The sequence below is a fragment of the Mercenaria mercenaria genome, chromosome 3 (genome assembly GCF_021730395.1).
Source record: "Mercenaria mercenaria strain notata chromosome 3, MADL_Memer_1, whole genome shotgun sequence".
Lineage (NCBI taxonomy): Eukaryota > Metazoa > Mollusca > Bivalvia > Venerida > Veneridae > Mercenaria > Mercenaria mercenaria.
This window is the reverse complement of record NC_069363.1, coordinates 81,903,452-81,923,225: the sequence shown is the minus strand read 5'-3', so window position 1 is coordinate 81,923,225 and position 19,774 is coordinate 81,903,452.

Below are 19,774 nucleotides of genomic sequence, written 5' to 3'. Positions count from 1 at the left end.
TTTATACAATACAATAATACAATACAATATCATTTTATTGCATTAAACATATTACAATGCTTATAAAAAAAAAAAAAAAAAAAAAAAAAAAGGTACACGACCTATAGTAGCAAAATTTCAAAGCTATAAGGAGCGAGAACTTGTGCGAGTCACAGCTAAAGACAAAGTAGACAATCTGAAATCAAAAAATAAGGGCGTTGGTGTACAACAAACCAAATCCGTTCTGGCAAAGAGAAAGGAACTTTTCCCTGTAATGGAGAGAGAGAAAGCTAAAGGAAAAAACGTGAAGTGGGCAGGCGCTAAATTGTTAGTTCGAGACGGTAATAGTGGTCCTTTCCAGGAGATTTCCAGTTAGGAACAGCAGGAGGAGCTACAAATCCTATCGTGGAATATAAACGGTTTAATTAGAAAATTACAAGATGAGGAATTTATAAATTATGTGAAAAACTATGATATTCTTTTCTTAAGTGAAACATGGTGAAGTAAATCTCATATGCTGAATTTAGAAATAAACGGATATAATTCTTTTCATTTATATGGAAATAAATCTACAGGGACGAAAAAAGGACGATATAGTGGCGGATTATCCGTTTATTATCGTAATAAACTAAAGTCTAAAGTTTCTATTGTTGACAGCAATAATTTTGGTATTGTTTGGTTAAAAATTAATCATGATCTGTTTTATTTTAGTGAAGATGTATATATATGTATTGCTTATATTCCACCATCAGGTTCAAAAATTTTTTACGATAAAGATTTTGACTTTTTTGAAGAAATAGAGAAAGGAATTGAAAAATATAATCAGTTAGGCAAAACATATGTTACAGGGGATTTAAACTCGAGAACGGGTAATTTAATTGATATTTTGGAATTTGACAGATATCTTGATAGCGATCAGCTAGATATTGAATCATCATTAGCAAGTCAGTATGATATTCCTATTAGATATAATAAGGATTCCGTAATTGATGTTAATGGGCGGAGACTTGTCTCGCTTTGTAAATCGACTAGTCACGTGATTGCAAACGGGCGAATCCATAACTCATATGGCCATACATTTTTATCATCACGTGGTCTCAGTACAACGGACTATTTACTAGTAGATAAAGAAAATCTCTGCACGATTAGTAGCTTTGATATTGACGAATGGTCAAATTTATCTGATCATGCTGCACTTCGTTTTACATTTGATGTAAAAACAAATAATAATAAAAATAATATAAAATTGAATACTTCAAATACCGAAAGAAAAATAGTATGGGACGAGGAAAAAGTACAGACTTTTAGAATTGCCATTTTAAACGATGTTACTGGTATTTGTAATGATGAGGATCGTTCACAATCTATTAATGATCGGGTAATCAGTCTTACAGAAATTTTACATAAAAATGCATTGGAAACATTCGGAAGGGATGTATCCTTTTCAAATAATGATAAACCCCATCAAAGTAAACCAAAATGGTTCAATGATGAATGCTACACAGCAAAAAAGGTATTTAAAAGGGCAAGAAATATTTTTGTTAAAAATGGTACGGACGAAAATAGAAAACATTTTGTAAAAATGCGTACGCAATATAATAAAATAAAATCAAAAACAAAATATAGATTTAAGTTGCGTGAGAGTCGTGAACTTGAAAATATTGCAACGAAACAACCCCGTAGGTTTTGGAAATCGGTTAAAAAATGTTTTAAAAAGAAAAGTTCTAAAAATAAAGATATAGAAATCGATCAGCTTCATACGCATTTTGCTACATTATTTGGTGAAAACAGTGATGCAGATGTAAATATTGAAGAGGATAAGTTTGAAAATATCGATGATGATGAACTTGATTTACCAATTTCTGAGCAGGAGGTACATAAAGCCGTATTCAAACAAAATAACTTTAAATCTTCTGGCCCAGATGGCATTTCAGCAGAAATAATCAAGTCATCTTACAGTATAATCTCTTCTCACCTTGTTTCAATTTTCAATCAAATTTTTGACAGTGGGGAATACCCTGAAAGTTGGGGGACTGGATACATTTTCCCTATATTTAAAGGGGGTGATCCAAAAGAATGTAAAAACTACCGTGGTATAACACTAAATAATATTCTGTCTAAAATATATTCATATATATTACTTAACAGACTAACCGCATGGACAGACAAATACGAAACACTTGTAAATTGTCAGTTTGGATTTCAAAAAGGTAAAAGTACGGTAGATTGTATATTTCTTTTACATTCAATTGTATCCAAGGTGTTGTATTCCGGTAAAAAATTATATTCTATATTTATAGATTACGAGAAATGTTTCGACAAGATAAATCGTTCATTCCTCTGGCAAAAATTACTAGCAGAAAATGTTAGCACCAAAATGGTAAAAGCAATAAAATCAATGTATGCAGTTGTTCGTGCTTCTGTTAAGTATAATGGGCAAGTCCACCCAGATGTTATAAACTCTCATCAAGGGGTAAAACAAGGAGACCCAAGTTCTTCACTTTTATTTATGATGTTCGTAAATGATTTAATGAAAAATATAAATGCTGATCTTGATGGTATATTCTCTATCAATGAACTTAGTCTGTTTCTAATACTTTACGCTGATGATCAAGTATTATTTTCCACCAATCCTGAAACTTTGCAAAGTATGTTAAAGAATGTAGAAACGTACTGTAATACTTTTGGTTTAAAAATAAATACAAGTAAGACCAAGGTCATGATCTTCGAAAAAGGGAGACCAACCAATTTTACCTTTTATTTATACGGCGATAAACTTGAAGTGGTATCATCCTTTAAATATTTAGGTATATACTTCTTTAAGAATGGCAATTGGTCGCGTACGCAAAAAGCTATAGCAGATCATGCATCAAAAGCGTTGTATCGACTGTTTTCTATTTTCTACCAATATGAATTCAAAACCAGTGAAAAATGTAAATTATTTGATACGCTGGTTTCCTCAGTTCTAAATTACTGCTCAGAAGTATGGGGGCCGTAGATGGAAAAGATATAGAATTAATCCATACAAAATTCTGTAGAAAAATTCTTGTTGTTAATAATTCAACAAATCTGACAGGATTATATGGTGAACTTGGCAGGGAACCCATGAAAATTAAACGACATATAAACATGATTAGATACTGGTTAAAAATTCAAAAGTTAGGTGAGAACAGTTTATTGAAGCAAATGTTTAATATGCTAAAGGAAGATACAGAAAACAATATAACATATAATGGTCAGAACTGGGCGTATCAAATCAAAACTATTTTGGACAGTCTGGGCTTATCTGATATGTGGAATAATTTTCATAATTATCAAAATATGTCGGTATTTGATTTTATTAAACAAAGAATATTTGATCAGTATCACCAAACTTGGTATGCAGATATCAATAACTCACAGAGATTAATAACATATTCTAGGTTCAAACATAATTTTACTCTCGAACCATATCTTGATTACTATAGTCTAGCAGAACGATTCAAAGTCGCCCTTAGTAGATTTCGTTTATCTTCACATAGTCTTGAAATAGAGAGGGGAAGATATTACAATATTTCAAGATCAGAACGAATCTGTAAATTTTGTACATCGAAAACTGTAGAAAACGAATATCATTTTCTGTTAACATGTCCTATATATTCAGATTTACGTAGGAAATTCTTAAAGTCATATTATTTTACCTGACCAACTTTGCAAAAATTTGATAATCTTTTAATGTCTAGAAACAAGAAAGATATAATTAATATAATTAATCTATCAAAATATATATATTTTGCAAATAAACGTAGAAAAGAACTAGACAAATAAATATTAACATGTTATTGTTATTTTAGTAACTTATCGTAATACTTAAGCTTCTGCTTAAAGATATATTTGAAGTTCACATTTCTCTTAGAACTGGAGTTGCAAAATTTTCATTGTTTTTGTCACTACACTTGTATGTAGGCTAGAAGTAATGTTATATTACTTAATGCTGAATAAATTTTGTTGTTGTTGTTGTTGTTGTTGTTGTTGCTTATAGCACAATACATTTTAAACATAAGCAGATGAAAACATATCCAAAAGAGATAGAAAAGGACATTCGTAGATTCACATTTCTACTTATAACAGTGAACCACTGATTTTTTATATATATATTTCTTACTCTATACTTTTTTAAAACAACAAAAAAATAATTATGATTATGCAATTCGGATTTTATTTGCAAAGAAGATGAATTTAGCTAATTGATTTATTGACTTTTTAGATTTACAATTCATAATCGAATCGAACTTGTTCAAAGTTGGCCATCGGCAGTAATAAGGTTTAAGGTATTTTTTTCTAAGTTCGCGGTAGTTGGGACACACTAGCAAGAAATGATATTCATTTTCTAATGTATTCATACTACAAGATTTACAAATACGTTGACTGCGTTCAGTGTTATCATAGCGACCTGTTTCAATAAATAAATTGTGCGAGGATGTTCTAAATTTCGACAGTGCAATTTTGTATTTATTTTCCGATATACAATTTAAATACTGTTCAGTTTCAAAGTTGTGTTTAAAGATACAGTATGATTGCAGGCGGGCCGAGTTATTAATATCAGTGTACCAACGCTGTAAATATACATCAAAAATACGCTGTTTAATAACTTGAAATGGAATATCTATAATAAATTGATGATTCCAAATGTAATTTAATCCATGTGTATCTAGTATTGTTTTTACCTGACTAGCCCAGTTTTTACCTTTATAGTCTATACCGTTGTCAACGTCTGACTTAAGGAACATATATGTTTGTTTAACTAATGAATTATCGGGATGCTTAAGGATTTTAATCCAATATTTTATAATGTTGATTTTTCTAATAACAGATAGTGGTATACGTCCAAGCTCACCATATAGAGCGGATAGATTTGTAGAGCGTTTTACGCATAATACTCGACGCAAAAATTTAGTATGAACTAATTCAATATCTGTTGCTTCGTGCATTCCCCATATTTCAGAGCCGAAGTGGAGGATTGAACCTACAAGGCTGTCAAACAAATAAAGTATCTGTTTAATTGGTAATTCGATGTTATTTAGAATTGAGAACAGGCTATATAAAGCCCGCGACGCATGTTGTGCAATACATTTTTGACTGCGGTACCAATTACCATTTTTAAATAATGTGATACCAAGGTATTTAAAGGATGTTACAGTTTCCACTGGGGTGTTATAAATATAAAAGTTATGATAGGTGTGTCGGCCTTTCTCGAATATCATTGCCTGAGTTTTTGATACATTTATTTTTAATCCCCATCTCTGACAATAGTTTACAAGATCATCGCATTGGAGGGTCTCTGGTGATTTTGCGAAAAGCACTTGATCGTCAGCATAAAGTAACAAGAAATATTGAAGTTCATTTACAGTAAAAATATCCGCCATATTTGAGTTAATATGCTGAGAAATGTCGTTTACGAAAAACATAAAGAGGAGAGGGGAACTCGGGTCCCCTTGTTTTAACCCGATATTTGAGGTAAAAATGTCGGACGTCTGGGAATTGAACCGTACACAAGTGTTCCGCCGAGAACTTTACCTCCGGAACTTTTGTAGAATGGGGAATCTAAGAAAATATATAGAAGAAAGATCAATCCTCTTTTCCAGCAAGTTTTATTTTATTATTTTCCTTCATAAGAAAGTTGGCAGAATGATCTCCTACATATTAAAATATATGTATGTTATGTCTGATAATAAACATAAACATATTTTGAATATACATATAATCCAACAGAAATTACTACTGATTTCTAGAATTAAATTTGCATGATATTTGCATAAGCAAAGTCACTAAGGTTACCCTTGTTATTTCATGATCTAATTATAAATAAGCAAAATATAAAATGAGACGGATAATTAAGACTTTAGTTAACAAATGTTTGAACTGTAATTTTGTACCAAATCATTCACTTAACAATATTACCTTATAGATAATGAAATATTGTCAAGATATAAAGTTCTTTCAGGAGCTTTCAAGTTAACATACCATTATTACATAAATCTCAAAAATCACAAAATGATATCTAGAAAAATATATATTCACTATCCATGAAATGCCATATTAACCAAATTCAAGATATTTAAAGTTCAATCAGGAACTTTAAGTTTATGTACAAACAACTTATTTACACCTATTGCTTCTAACAAAAATGGTCAGAGCAATGTCAGATAACAACTTAATTTAATTTTCATTCTGACTTCTAATTTTAATTATTTTTCAAATATCAAAAACTCAAAGAGATACATAAGAACTCACTTACCTAAGAAAATATATAGAAGAAAGATCAATCCTCTTTTCCAGCAAGTTTTATTTTATTATTTTCCTTCATAAGAAAGTTGGCAGAATGATGTCTGCCTGCTGGAAAAGGGATCTTTTGAGGGTTCCTCTCGTTGGCCATTGGTCCTCGGATCTTGACCAATCCAAACGCAAAATTTCACATAATTTACATAAGGCGGAGATGTTAAATCTTTAGTTAAGTAGTAGAAAAAACTGTGAAAATCTTTAAGATGTTGTACATGTCAAGCCAGACAAACTATCACCTATGTTTTTAGAACAATACAGCTTAACATTTGCTAAAACAGCAAACATTTGATCACTTCCTTTGAAAGTAAGGGAAGTGTTAAGTGGCTTCATACCTAGCTACAGATGTCAGGATATTGAGACTTCTTAGTGTGATTACAAAAATTTAGCAAAGTAGTGCTTTTCTAAAAGATTACATTCCTGACTGTGGGAATATTAAGAAATATTAAAAGTGTAAAATATTTGTGGCCAAAAAGTAATATAGACCAAAGTTCAGAAACAAAGTATTTTACTAATAATAAATGAAAAATAAAATATAAGAAATTTACACAAAAATCACAGCATAACACCAGACCTAACAACCGTATACATTGATTTCAAGGCTTGTACTAATTTTCCGCTAACGTTTTCTTTCAATAGTTTTTGAAAAAGGAATGATCTATCTATTTTATCAAAGCACTGCATGTAATCGATAAAAATACAGTATAGTTTTTGTCCAGAAGCCAGAACCTTGCTTATCACTGAATGCAGAATAAAAATACAGTCTATTATTGATTTACCTTTTTGAAAACCAAATTGCCTTTTATCAAGTTTTTCATACTTATTGGACCATTTTGTTAACCTGTTTAAAAGTAACTGAGAGTATATTTTGGCAAGAACGTTAATTAAGGTGATACCGCGATAATTTTTTGCGTCGTTTATATCTCCTTTTTTGAAGATCGGTGTGATGATACCGTTTCCCCAGGAAGTAGGGTATTCGCCACTACTCAACAGCCTATTGTAAAGTGTAATCAAGAAAGGTGAGATTAAATCGTAACTTGCCTTAAATATTTCGCTTGTTAGATTGTCTAAGCCAGGCATTTTATTATTATTTTGTGAAAAAACCGCTGTCCGTACTTCCGCATCTGTAAATGCGCAATCTAAATCTTGGTCAATTTGGTCAGTGTTTAATTCCGGGTCTGCATTTTCGGAATGCTCATTACCAAACATCGATTTAAAATGATCAAAAAGGCTGCTTATGTTAAGATTATCAGCCTTGAGTGAATTACTTTTCAAGGACTTTTTTATTTTCTTCCAGAATAATCGAGGTTGGGATTTTGCCAAATTACCTATTTTTTGCCCTTCTTTCAATCTGTATTTATGCTGCGATTTTTTCTTAGTCCTATTATACTTTGTTCTTGCTTGAGTAAATAATATCCTATTATTGTCACTTTTGTTTCTATTAAAATTATTTCTTGCTCTTTTAAAATTCAGTTTTGCAGATTGACAATTTTCGTCGAACCATTTCTTATTCGGCTTTCTCGGCGTTTTGGATTTATGGAAATGAAAGTTAGTATTTTTTCCGAAAGATGCAAACGCACAGTCATGTAACACACTAGTGAACCTGTCTACTACGTGATCAATTGGTGACGTTGATATACTGTCTGTTAATTTACTTATAATATCCCGATTGTTTGTAAGCTGTAATCGGAAAAACGGAACTTTCTCACTGTCCCTAATTATTTTTCTGTTTTGATACTCTGTGTTAATATCTGAATCCGATTTACAATAAAGCGGTTCCGGTGCAGACATTGAAAGGCTAAACAGTATCGGGGCGTGATCCGAGTACTCGTTGAACTCCGCAATTTCGAAATATGAAATAGTATCAAAGTCTAAAAAGTTCAGTAAAAGATAATCAACAGTGCTTAAACCTTGACGGGAACAAAAAGTGAAATCGCCCGGTTCATTAAACGCGCGACCGTTAGCTATTAACAGACCTGTGGTCTGACATAAGTCGATCAAGCGCTTGCCGTTATGGTCTATGACCTTGTCCTTACTAACACGTGCGGGAATGTTTGTATTGGTGTTTAATACATTTATATTTTGATCTAAATATTTATCATATGTAACAAAGTCTTCCACGTTTGCAACTCGGCTATTAAAGTCGCCGGTGACATAGATTTTACCTAGATCGTTATATTTTAAAATGTCTAGTTCAATCTGTTCAAAAAAATCAAAGTCAGAGGCATTGAACACTTTTGAGCTATTAGGTGGGAAATATGCATGGCATATATATATATCTTGATTGACAACAAATAAATCTGCAGAAATTTTTAACCATATTATACCATGTTGATTTATGTCTACAACACTGATAAAGCGTTTAAGTTTTTCTTTGAAATAAATGGAAATACCTCCACTAAAACGTCCTTTAGATATACCTTTTGTCTTATTTCCAGAAATATGGATGCTACTGAAACCATTTATATCAATGTTAGTAATATTTTGATTAGATATCCAAGTTTCACTAAAACAAATAATGTCGAAGTTTTCAATATAAGACAAAACGTCAGGGTCCACGAGTTTACTTAACAGTCCATGTATATTCCATGCTAGAATACTTAATTCCGTCTCTTCTGGACGCCCCTAATTTTCCGTGCCCTCGGGTTTATGCAGCTTGCCGTCAATGTATAAATTCTTTTCGGCGAATCTAACATTCTTTCCCGCCTTTCTGGCTGTATCCATGGTAACATACAACGATTTACGAGCCTCTCTGATAGCTTTGGGTAGTTGAATCCCGATGCCATACCCAGCGATTTTCAGTTCATCACTTTTTTCATATGATTTAAGTCGAACCTTTTTCGCGTTCAGAGAAATAATGATAAGTCACCAGTATGGGTCGGGGTTTAGCTCCTTTCCTGCCAACCCTTTGAGAGTGTTCAATAAGGTGTGTTTCTGCTTCCGGCATCTGTAATGTATCTTTACAAACTGATTTCACTCTGGCCGTACATTCTTCGAATTCCTGTTCTGGAATGCCGTAAAACAATAGGTTAACCTTCATTGACCTAGATTCCATGTCGTCAAGTTTTGATTCTAGTTTTTCTTTTTCGTGTTCAAGATGCTTAGACGACGATTCTAGAGAATCACACTTTTTTCGTAGTGTTTTGAGTTCATCTCTTGCCGACAAATGTTCTTTCCTGTTGGCCTCATATGCACTTGACTGATATTCACAGGCCTTCTCCGTGTCCGTGACCCGGATTTCCAAGGTTTTGAATTTAGTTTCTAGGTTACCAACTTTTGAGTTTATAAGGTTAACTGTTTTTTCAATATTATCCATAGTTTTTAGTTTTGACTTTAACTGTTTAACTTCGTCCAAAATTTCCGTAGCCCATGGCGGCGTTGTAACCGGTAGCATAGGGGGCATAGGAAATAAATAATGCGACGACGAAGTACTCTGCATAGGATACGGGTTTTGCTGTGTAAAAGACATGGTCGGATAAGCTGTAAAACATGAGCTGCCACTTACTGTACTTATCGGATTTGTTGATCCGCGTTTTTTCTTTCGTGTAACGGATAATGATTGTCCACTATTCTTCCCACTATATTGCCCAGAGGTAAATGAGCCATCAAGTGACCCATCGAGTGAACTATCAAAGTTAATCCGATAAACACTAGTGCAATCGTCCAGGCCCTCACTGAGTGGTGAATTTGCAGGTCGTTTTTTGTTTTTCGTTTTTACATCAGAATTTTGTAAATTTGAACATTTTTTTTCTTGTGACATCTGTACACTGCACTCATAGTTAGGTAAATCCAAAATTCCGACTATAAAGATGTTTTTTAATCACAGTAAATCCAAATTTTAGATGGTAGTGTCCAAAACATGTTTTCACCCGCCAAAACGGTATAACGGTAAAAAAAATATGACGGTGTCCGCTACTTGTGCATACTTCTAAAGTATTGGGGTTATATTTTATACTGTTACCGGTACAAAATATTACATTGTTAAAACACATATTGCATATCCTCATGTTGTATTATATATACCTTGGGTGAATAAAGTATCAGTTTGTCTGTCTGACTAATTCTGAGAACCGCTTATTTATAAATGTGATGGCATAAATTAATAAATTAATTAATTAATTATTGATAGATAATTTTAATGGCCTTGTTTAGCTTAATCAGGCAGTACTTAGACGGCGGCTTGCATTTGAAGTAATTTATACTTTATTTGAAAATATTTTTTATCATATTATTCAAGTGAATAACTATAACCCCTATTTAAGATGTAACAATAGATTTGAAAAGAAAATTAATTACGTCAGTCAACGATTAATTCCTTTGAAGTAATATATACTTTGATGAAGTTAATACAATAGCGTTTTAAACTTAGTTATAATTTTCTGTATATAAAGATGACCTTATTTGATTTTATTATTCTATTGCAAATTACTTTTTCACATCGCACATATCGGTTTATTACTACTGTAATATTTGTGTTAATCTAAATGTACTCTTACAATGGCTTTCGTGACAGGACATAGTCAGACAAAGTACCTTAGTCTTGAAAAAAAACCCCGGACCATTTCAGGATTCTATAGCGCCCAAGAAATTTATCTAAATAATTATGTTCCGTAACATGTTTTAAACCAAGGGAGAATTTTTTTATATTTACCAAATTTCAAAGTTTGTAACACACTTAAATTTAAATTCAGAACCATTTTAATGTTTTCCGGGTCTTCTGTAATTTAGTTTTTCGGTCTTGAAAAAACGGAAAATTTCAGGATTCAAGACATTTATCAAATTAATTTAGTATAGGCTGTAGTATATATGTACCAAGTTTCAAAGTTTTAGCAAACATAGTTTTAAAGTTATAATCATTTAAATGTTTTCCGGATTTTGCTAAAATCGGTACTTTCGTCTTGAAAAACGGACAATTTCAGGATTCTATAGCGCCCAAGAAATTTATCAAATCAATTCAGTATTTTAATATAATATTAAGTATAGGGTGTAGTATATATGTACCAAATTTCAAAGTTTTAGAGTTATAATGATTTAATGTTTTCCGGGTTTTCCGTTAAAACTTTTCCGGGTTTTCTGATAAATCTGCCCCTTATTTTCGCACTTTAGGCTGATCACTACCAAATAGAATGTAAGCCTCCGCAGGTCTATCACAAGTAGTCCAAATATAAATAGTACTCATCTTCTTTCCTTTCCTAGTGCATTTTCTCGGCAGCAACGTGCTTAAATTTTACCCTACCGCGTTTCAGTATGTATCTCTTTGCATTCTATTGTAATCGGCATGTTCCCATCGCATGCTAGGTGAAAATGACGGCGTAAGAATTTAATGTCTCGAAAAGAGGAATTGAAAGAAGCGAAAAGTAGTAAATTCAGCGGGTTGTATTTAACGAACTGTAGTTTTCTTATATAAAAATTGACACCCACTTTTCTTTTTGTTTTTCTGAAGTAGCGATCTATAGTTCTTTATGGGAATATAAGTCTCTGAAAATCTGATATGCTAGATAATGTCGAAAAACCGTTACGAAGTAAGTGGATTTTATATGAAATAAAGGACGGATTACACCAAACCGGAAGTGACTACTCAGTGTTACATGTGAAGTAGTCCAAAATGTAGTTCCATGCTATGGATGAAATGTGGTATAATGATTGACATGAGGAGGTGACAGTTAAATTTTTGACTTATTTTTATTGCTTATTGTATTGAGAAAAGATCTAGACCATTTTCATTGTGAATTTCCTGGAATAAGTATTATTCTTTGCGAAAAATGTCTACCTACGCGTAATTGCTAAACGGCTGTTTTCATGGGGGCATTTTTAGAGGGTGATGTTTCTCAGAACAGATTATTTTTCTTATATACAACATAACATGTCAATATTTTTCTATTTTTGATAAGAAGACATGTTATACTAAATGACCATATATGGTTTTCATATCATTGAAATGCTCTAAAGTGCTGAAAATGAGGTCTGAATGTTTTGTTATTAATATGAGAATAAATAAGGAATTGAATTGGTAGAATGTAACCTATAAAGGGAAAACAGCTGGATTTAGTGGTGTTCAGCCTTTAGGCCTACCGACTCGTGCTGCCACCTACGTTGATATGAGTTACCGTTCGTCCAGCGCAAGTGGGAGGGAAAATTAAAAACCATGTAAATAAACTAAAATTACGTCCACTTTTTCAATACCTATTCCAAGTAATCGACGGTATCACTAGACCAGTGTAGCATCTTAGATACCTGTACAAAGGTTTTTATTTCTTAGAAATTAGAATGTCGTGTTTCAGAGCTTTTCCCCCCAAAAGTTACCACCCTAACAGTAACACAGAAAAAGTCTCAAACCCAGTTTTTTTTCCAATGATGACCTTAAAAGGTTCCCATACCATTGTAACTGCCTAGGTTATTTTGCTTTTCAACAATAGTTTTGCTATTTTGTAGACTTTTACTCATTAAATTTAGTAAACAGTCCGGCCTAGTCAAACTAATTCGACGCATACTGTATGATACAGTTTGTTCTATATAGTCAGGTCGGAGACTTCCCCTGGATTGAGAGACATTCTCTATCTATCTATAAATACTGCATGACACCCTTGCGAGTATTTTATGCAGGTGCGCGTCAGTGCATAAGAGTTTAAAAGCAGGAATGTACAGGAGAATTAAAGTAATACATAAAGTATTTGTGAGAATTTGAGAAAAAGCTGATAGTGCTAATAAAAAGGCGAAATGTACAGTAAAAGGATTAAAAACAGCCTGGTCACTCAGAAGTCCTGGCCCAGTTTGGTTACCCCTTGCCTAAACTGGTCCAGGGTAGGTGCTTGAGCAATGTCAGCCGGCAAAGAATTCCAGAGAATGATGGTACTTTTTTGGTAGCCGGGTAGAAAGAGAACTTGTAATAATTACAGGGTGTTTGAATTTGCCGGAAAGATTGGGAATGCATGTGTCTAGTGAGCCGGGTAGGAGGTAAAATATAAGATGGCATTGGCACTGCAACCAGTCCGTGGACAATCTTGTAAAACATCAGTAGCCTGGCATCATTTCTTCTGTTTGCAAGGGAACGCCACCCCAATTGCTTTAACATGTGTGTGACACTGCTGTAATTTGAATAGTCACAGGTGACCCATCGAGCGGCCCTGCGTTGGACCATCTCGATTTTATGTATGTTGAGCTGTGTATGTGGACTCCACACTGAGCTGCAGTACTCTAGTTGTGGTCTAACAAGGGTTTTGTAGGCAAATTCCCTAATATTTTGCTGTTTGGAGGGAATATTGCGCTTAATGAAGTTAAGTGTTTGACCAGCTGTTGAAGTGACCTGGTTTATGTGTTTGTTCCAGTTTAGATCTGAAGTGATGCTAACACCAAGGTATTTTGCATCACTCACGGTTTCTAGTGTCTGCCCATGTAGTGTGTAAGTGGATTTGTAAGGGTGTTTAGACTTGGAAATATTAATCACTGTACATTTGGATGGATTGAATTCCATGTCCCATGTGTGTTCCCATTTTCTCTCGATCTAAACATTGTCTCTTGTTCGAAAGACAAAATGTCTTTAGATCGAAAGACTCAAATTAGCTTAAGCAATGAAAGAGTAATTAAAACTCTCTTTTTAGAATGCGCAAATTTATTTCAAATATAGAAAGTTATATTTCTTTTATCAAATTTTCAAAATCAAAATTATTTGGTAATTTTGTTTAAGCACTATAATGCTTAAGCAAACTTCTATGATAATGTGTTTCTTGTAAAGTTTACTTGAAATAACAAGTTGTTTCAATGAATAAATAATGCGACTGTAATGAAATGATAGTTTTAATAATGATTTCATGTTTTTTCAACACTTAAGCTAAATACAGTCTTTCGATCGAAAGACATTTTGTCTTTCAAACGAGAGACTGTGTTTAGACCGAGAGACTGTCTCTCAATCCAGTGGAAGTCTCCCCGACCTGATAGTGTGACGGTCAAACTGTAAGGTCGCGGTGGCTGCAAATGTCAGAAAATTAAAAAGCAGCCACTCAGCAACAGTAAGCATGTCTACCCTGACACCAGTTTCAGTAACAGCAGAATGCCGATATGACACTGAATTAGTAATTTAATTACAGTTCTAAATAAAACACAAATGAGACATTCATAAAATGTCAGCGGGGCAAGTTTATACTTCAATGTCCACATAAATTCATTATCGAGATGTAGTCATTACAAATATAATGATTACATCTCGATAATGAATTTATGTGGACATTGATGAAGACCTGTGTTATGCCCCTGCAATGCTAAATTATCCCACTCTGATTTTTAGCTCCACTATTCGGAGAATAGGGGAGCTAATCTACTTGCACTGGCATCGCCGTTGGTGTTGGCGTGAGCTTTCTTGGTTAAAGTTTTTCGGCAACCTTAGTTTTTCTGTGATATCTTTGTTACTATTGCATATATATTAACGTAACTTCACATAAACATTGTCCAGCATACAAACAAAGTATGTAGAGGGGCTGGGCCCATTATACATAATGTCAAGGTCACCAAGGTGTTATACTTGCGTTATGTTTAAGGTTAAAATTTTTCGGCAACCTTTGTAATTCTGTCATATCTTTGTTACTATTGCTTATATGTTACTGTAACTTCAAATAAACATTGTCCAGCACACAAACAAAGTATGTGCAGGGAATGGGCCCATTATACCCAAGGTCGAGGTAACCAAGGTGTTATACTTTGGTTATTTTTAAGGTTAAAGTTTTTTGCCAACCTTTGCTTTTCTGTCATATCTGTGTTAACCATTGCTTATATCTTACTGTAAGTTCACATAAACATTGTCCAGCATACAAACACAGTATGTGCAGGGGTTGGGCCCATAATACCCAAGGTCAAGGTCACAAAGTTGTTATACTTTGAATTATTTTCATGTTAAATTTTTTCAAAAGCTTTGTTGATAGACATATCTTTGGTACTTTAAAAGATAATGACTTGAAATCAAAAATATCTGCATGTGTGGTTAGTTACAATCCCCATAACTCTTACTGTATTTTTGACAGAATTATGCCCCTTTCATACTTAAGGTTTTTTGGCAATTTTCGCTTTCTGGATATAACTTTAGTACAATAAAAGATAAAGACTTGAAACTTAAAATGTATCTTTATCATCATCATCTGTATGTGTGGTAACAATCCCCATAACTCTGATTTGTATTTTTGACCCAATTATGCCCCTTCCATACATAAATTTTTTGACAAACTTCATTTTCTGGACATAACTTTGGTACTATATAAGATAATGACTTGAAACTCGAAATGTATCTTTACCATCATCATCTGCATGTATGGTAACAATCCCAAATCCTGTAATTTGTGTTCTTGACAGAATTATGCCCCTTGGTGTATCTTCCTTTTAGAAGTAGAGGTCTCTTATTGAGACATGTATTCATTTTACTGTCAAATCGCTGAATAGTGGAGCGCGCTGTCTTATGGACAGCTGTTGTTTTGTTTACAATTTTATCAATGAGAGAAAGATGGCGTTAATCCCATGTAGCCTTACTTATTTGGCTTATCGCGATGACTTATTTTATGATTGTTATTTTATAGTTGTCAGCCCTCGAAGCCTTACCCATAGATCTGCATTTTACTGTTAGGAAAACAAAGACGTTAAAATCCAAAAAAAGTCATAAAATACTGGTCAAACTTACTTCAATACTTGCTCCAATAAATTAAACATAGGTAAAGTGATATTTATGTAGAAACTTCAAATAGGTTTATATCTTATAATTTTAAAAAAGAGACTTAAATTTTCGGAAATATGTGTAAACAGGTGCAAGCAGATATAAACCCTGACACCGCTGATGACACTAAATTGCAGAATCAAAACACAAAATACACATAAATAAAATTTTAGCAAGGCAATTTTATGCTTTAATGTAAACATTATTATCTTTAATACAAACACATTTTACATGTACCAGAAAATGTTCCCAACAGTTTTCATTGGGGATTTTCCAACAGAAATATGATAAGTTTGGACGGGATGAGACAGAGACAGTCAAATGTTATCACGCTGTTCCATTCCAAAATGTCCTATTTCATAAATATTTCAAGTATTATAAAAAGAACTTCATTTTCTGAAAGTAATTTCTCTGATCTGAAAGTGACATTTGATCCATACTTAGGAGAACATGCCTTTAGTATTCCCTATATAACAACACTTGAAGTAAAAAATATTATTTCTAAACTAAATGCACATAAATCTACAGGTCTTGATGGATTAGGACCTAAAATTTTGAAACACTGTGGGGATGTTATAATACCATACATTACATCAATTATAAATAACAGTATATACTGTTGAATTTTCCCTGATAAACATAAAGAGGCTTGGTCTTGCCTATTTTTAAATCAGGAAGTAAAGAACTTGCAGAAAATTACCGCCCAATTTCAATTATACCTGCCATTTCCAAAATATATGAGCGCCATATTGCCTCACATCTTCAATCATTTTTTCAGAATACAGGTATAATACACAACAAACAGTCTGGGTTCAGGAAAAATCATTCTTGCAATTAGATTAATTGATGCTTAGACTAAAGATACTGATAGTGGAAAAATAATTTCTTGATTTAAGAAAGGCGTTTGATCTTGTCGACCATGAAATATTACTTTACAAATTGAAATTATACCATTTTTCTTGAAATACACTAAGTCTTTTCAAGTCTTATCTATCAAATAGGAAACAGTAATAGTCCAAGTGGGTAACTTACAATCGGACCTACTTACCGTCAAATCGGGTGTTCCTCAAGGTTCTATTCTAGGACCTTTACTGTTTTTGAAGTTACAGCATAGAAATTTGGACCACATGTGTAATTTCTGATACAGATTTCTGTACTCATCTTGAATAGTTCTAATCATGACATACTTTCATGTTAGCTCACCTGTCACAAAGTGACAAGGTGAGCTTTTGTGATCGCGCGGTGTCCATAGTCCGTGCGTCCGTAAACTTTTGCTTGTGACCACTCTAGAGGTCACATTTTTCATGGGATCTTTATGAAAGTTGGTCAGAATGTTCATCTTGATGATATCTAGGTCAAGTTCGAAACTGGGTCACATGCCATCAAAAACTAGGTCAGTAGGTCTAAAAATAGAAAAACCTTGTGACCTCTCTAGAGGCCATATATTTCAGATCTTCATGAAAATTGGTCAGAATGTTCACCTTGATGATATCTAGGTCAAGTTCGAAACTGGGTCATGTGCCTTCAAAAACTAGGTCAGTAGGTCTAAAAATAGAAAAACCTTGTGACCTCTCTAGAGGCCATATATTTCATAAGATCTTCATGAAAATTGGTCAGAACGTTCACCTTGATGATATCTAGATCACTTTCGAAAATGGGTCACGTGCCTTCAAAAACTAGGTCAGTAGGTCAAATAATAGAAAAACCTTGTGACCTCTCTAAAGGCCATATTTTTCATGGGATCTGTATGAAAATTGGTCAGAATGTTCATCTTGATGATATCTAGGTCAGGTTCGAAACTGGGTTACGTGGGATCAAAAACTAGGTCAGTAGGTCTAAAAATAGAAAAACCTTGTGACCTCTCTAGAGGCCATATATTTCATAAGATCTTCATGAAAATTGGTCAGAACATTCACCTTGATGATATCTAGGTCAGGTTCGAAAGTGGGTCATGTGCCATCAAAAACTAGGTCAGTAGGTCAAATAATAGAAAAACCTTGTGACCTCTCTAAAGGCCATATTTTTCATGGGATCTATATGAAAGTTGGTCTGAATGTTCATCTTGATGATATCTAGGTCAGTTTCGAAACTGGGTCACGTGCGGTCAAAAACTAGGTCAGTAGGTCTAAAAATAGAAAAACCTTGTGACCTCTCTAGAGGCCATATATTTCATGAGATCTTCATGAAAATTGGTCAGAATGTTCATCTTGATGATATCTAGGTAAAGTTCGAAACTGGGTCACGTGCCATCAAAAACTAGGTCAGTAGGTCAAATAATAGAAAAACCTTGTGACCTCTCTAGAGAACATATTTTTCATGGGATCTATATGAAAGTTGGTCTGAATGTTCATCTTGATGATATCTAGGTCAGGGGTGTAAAATTTCCCTCGCCCGCTCGCATTGGCGAGATAAAGTCTGAGTAAGACGAGTGGACCTCACTGTATACTCGACCGATTGGGCGAGTGGTTTTTTACGTCCTTACTTTACCAAAGTTCAGAAATTACATCTCCAAAACGTCAACAAACTTTGAGATGGTACAGTCGCTACCTGGATTGACTGGAATTTACCCGCGAATCGTAAAGATATCAAAACGTCATGCCGGTAATTTTCCATTCCACAAGCACGTGCGACCTGTCGTAATATTTAATTTACATCGACACGTACACAAAAAACCGTGCGTAGTGCATTCATTTTTTAACATTTTCGCTTCAATTTTTCAACACCCCTTGAGAAATAATACAATTTGAATTCTATAATGATTTTAAAAAGATATCGACAGAAATGTAGGCAAAATTCTATAAAAACGGTCGAATTTTCATATAATCATTTGTAAAATTTCAAACAGCGCGATCTTAGTTACTTATTTCTTTCTAAAAGTAAATAAATGATGAATACTCTGGGCATAAAATTCAGACTTTTGACCAGAAAGTACGTACAACAAACAGAATAAAAAAATCTTAAATAATGAAAAAGCCGCAGCAATTACAATACATGGAGTAAAACGATTTTTGGCAAACAGATTCCTGTTAATGCGGCAAAATAGGTTACGTGACCTCGTGAACGTAAATAGAAATATGATTTTAAAATAAAGCAATGTGATGTCATTGCGGTTTTTAATAAGTTTTAAATGAATCTTTGTACATGTATTTTTTGGCAGACAATTTAAAAGTTTTTCTTGTCAGACAATAATGTAAATTCCTTGAGGGCAAATAGGTCACAGAGGTAGGATATCCACTACTATCGTTTGAGACATTTACCTTTTATACGGGATATAGCAAATTCGCTTTTGGTAACAAATTAAAGAAGAAACTTTTTATTGATTTCTATTTCTCAGCAGTTTTAAGAACCGAGGCAGTACGACCAGACAGTGATGTGTCACATGGCGCGAAAACGTAACGTAATGTCATGACAATCTCGAGCAAAAATACCGCTTTGATCTCCACTTCAGATGTCAAGATATCGACACACTTCTTTTAGCTCTTTAAGGGGGTGTAAATTGATAATGAAAACAAGGTCAATTGCTTCCCAGTAGGCATTTGACGTCGGTTAGACGTCGTATAGACGTCGGACCCCGACGTCGGATTAACGTTAGATTTTGGTTGGATTTGCAAACCGTTTAGACGTCGGATCCTGACGTTGGCTAGACGTCGCAATCCGACCTTTATCCAACCTAAATCTAACCGCTTTTCAACCAAAATCTGACCAAATTTTCAACATAATTTGCAATCAAACAAGTAAGGCTAAAAAAAAAAATATGTGTGGTTCAGGTAACATTGGTAAAAAAAA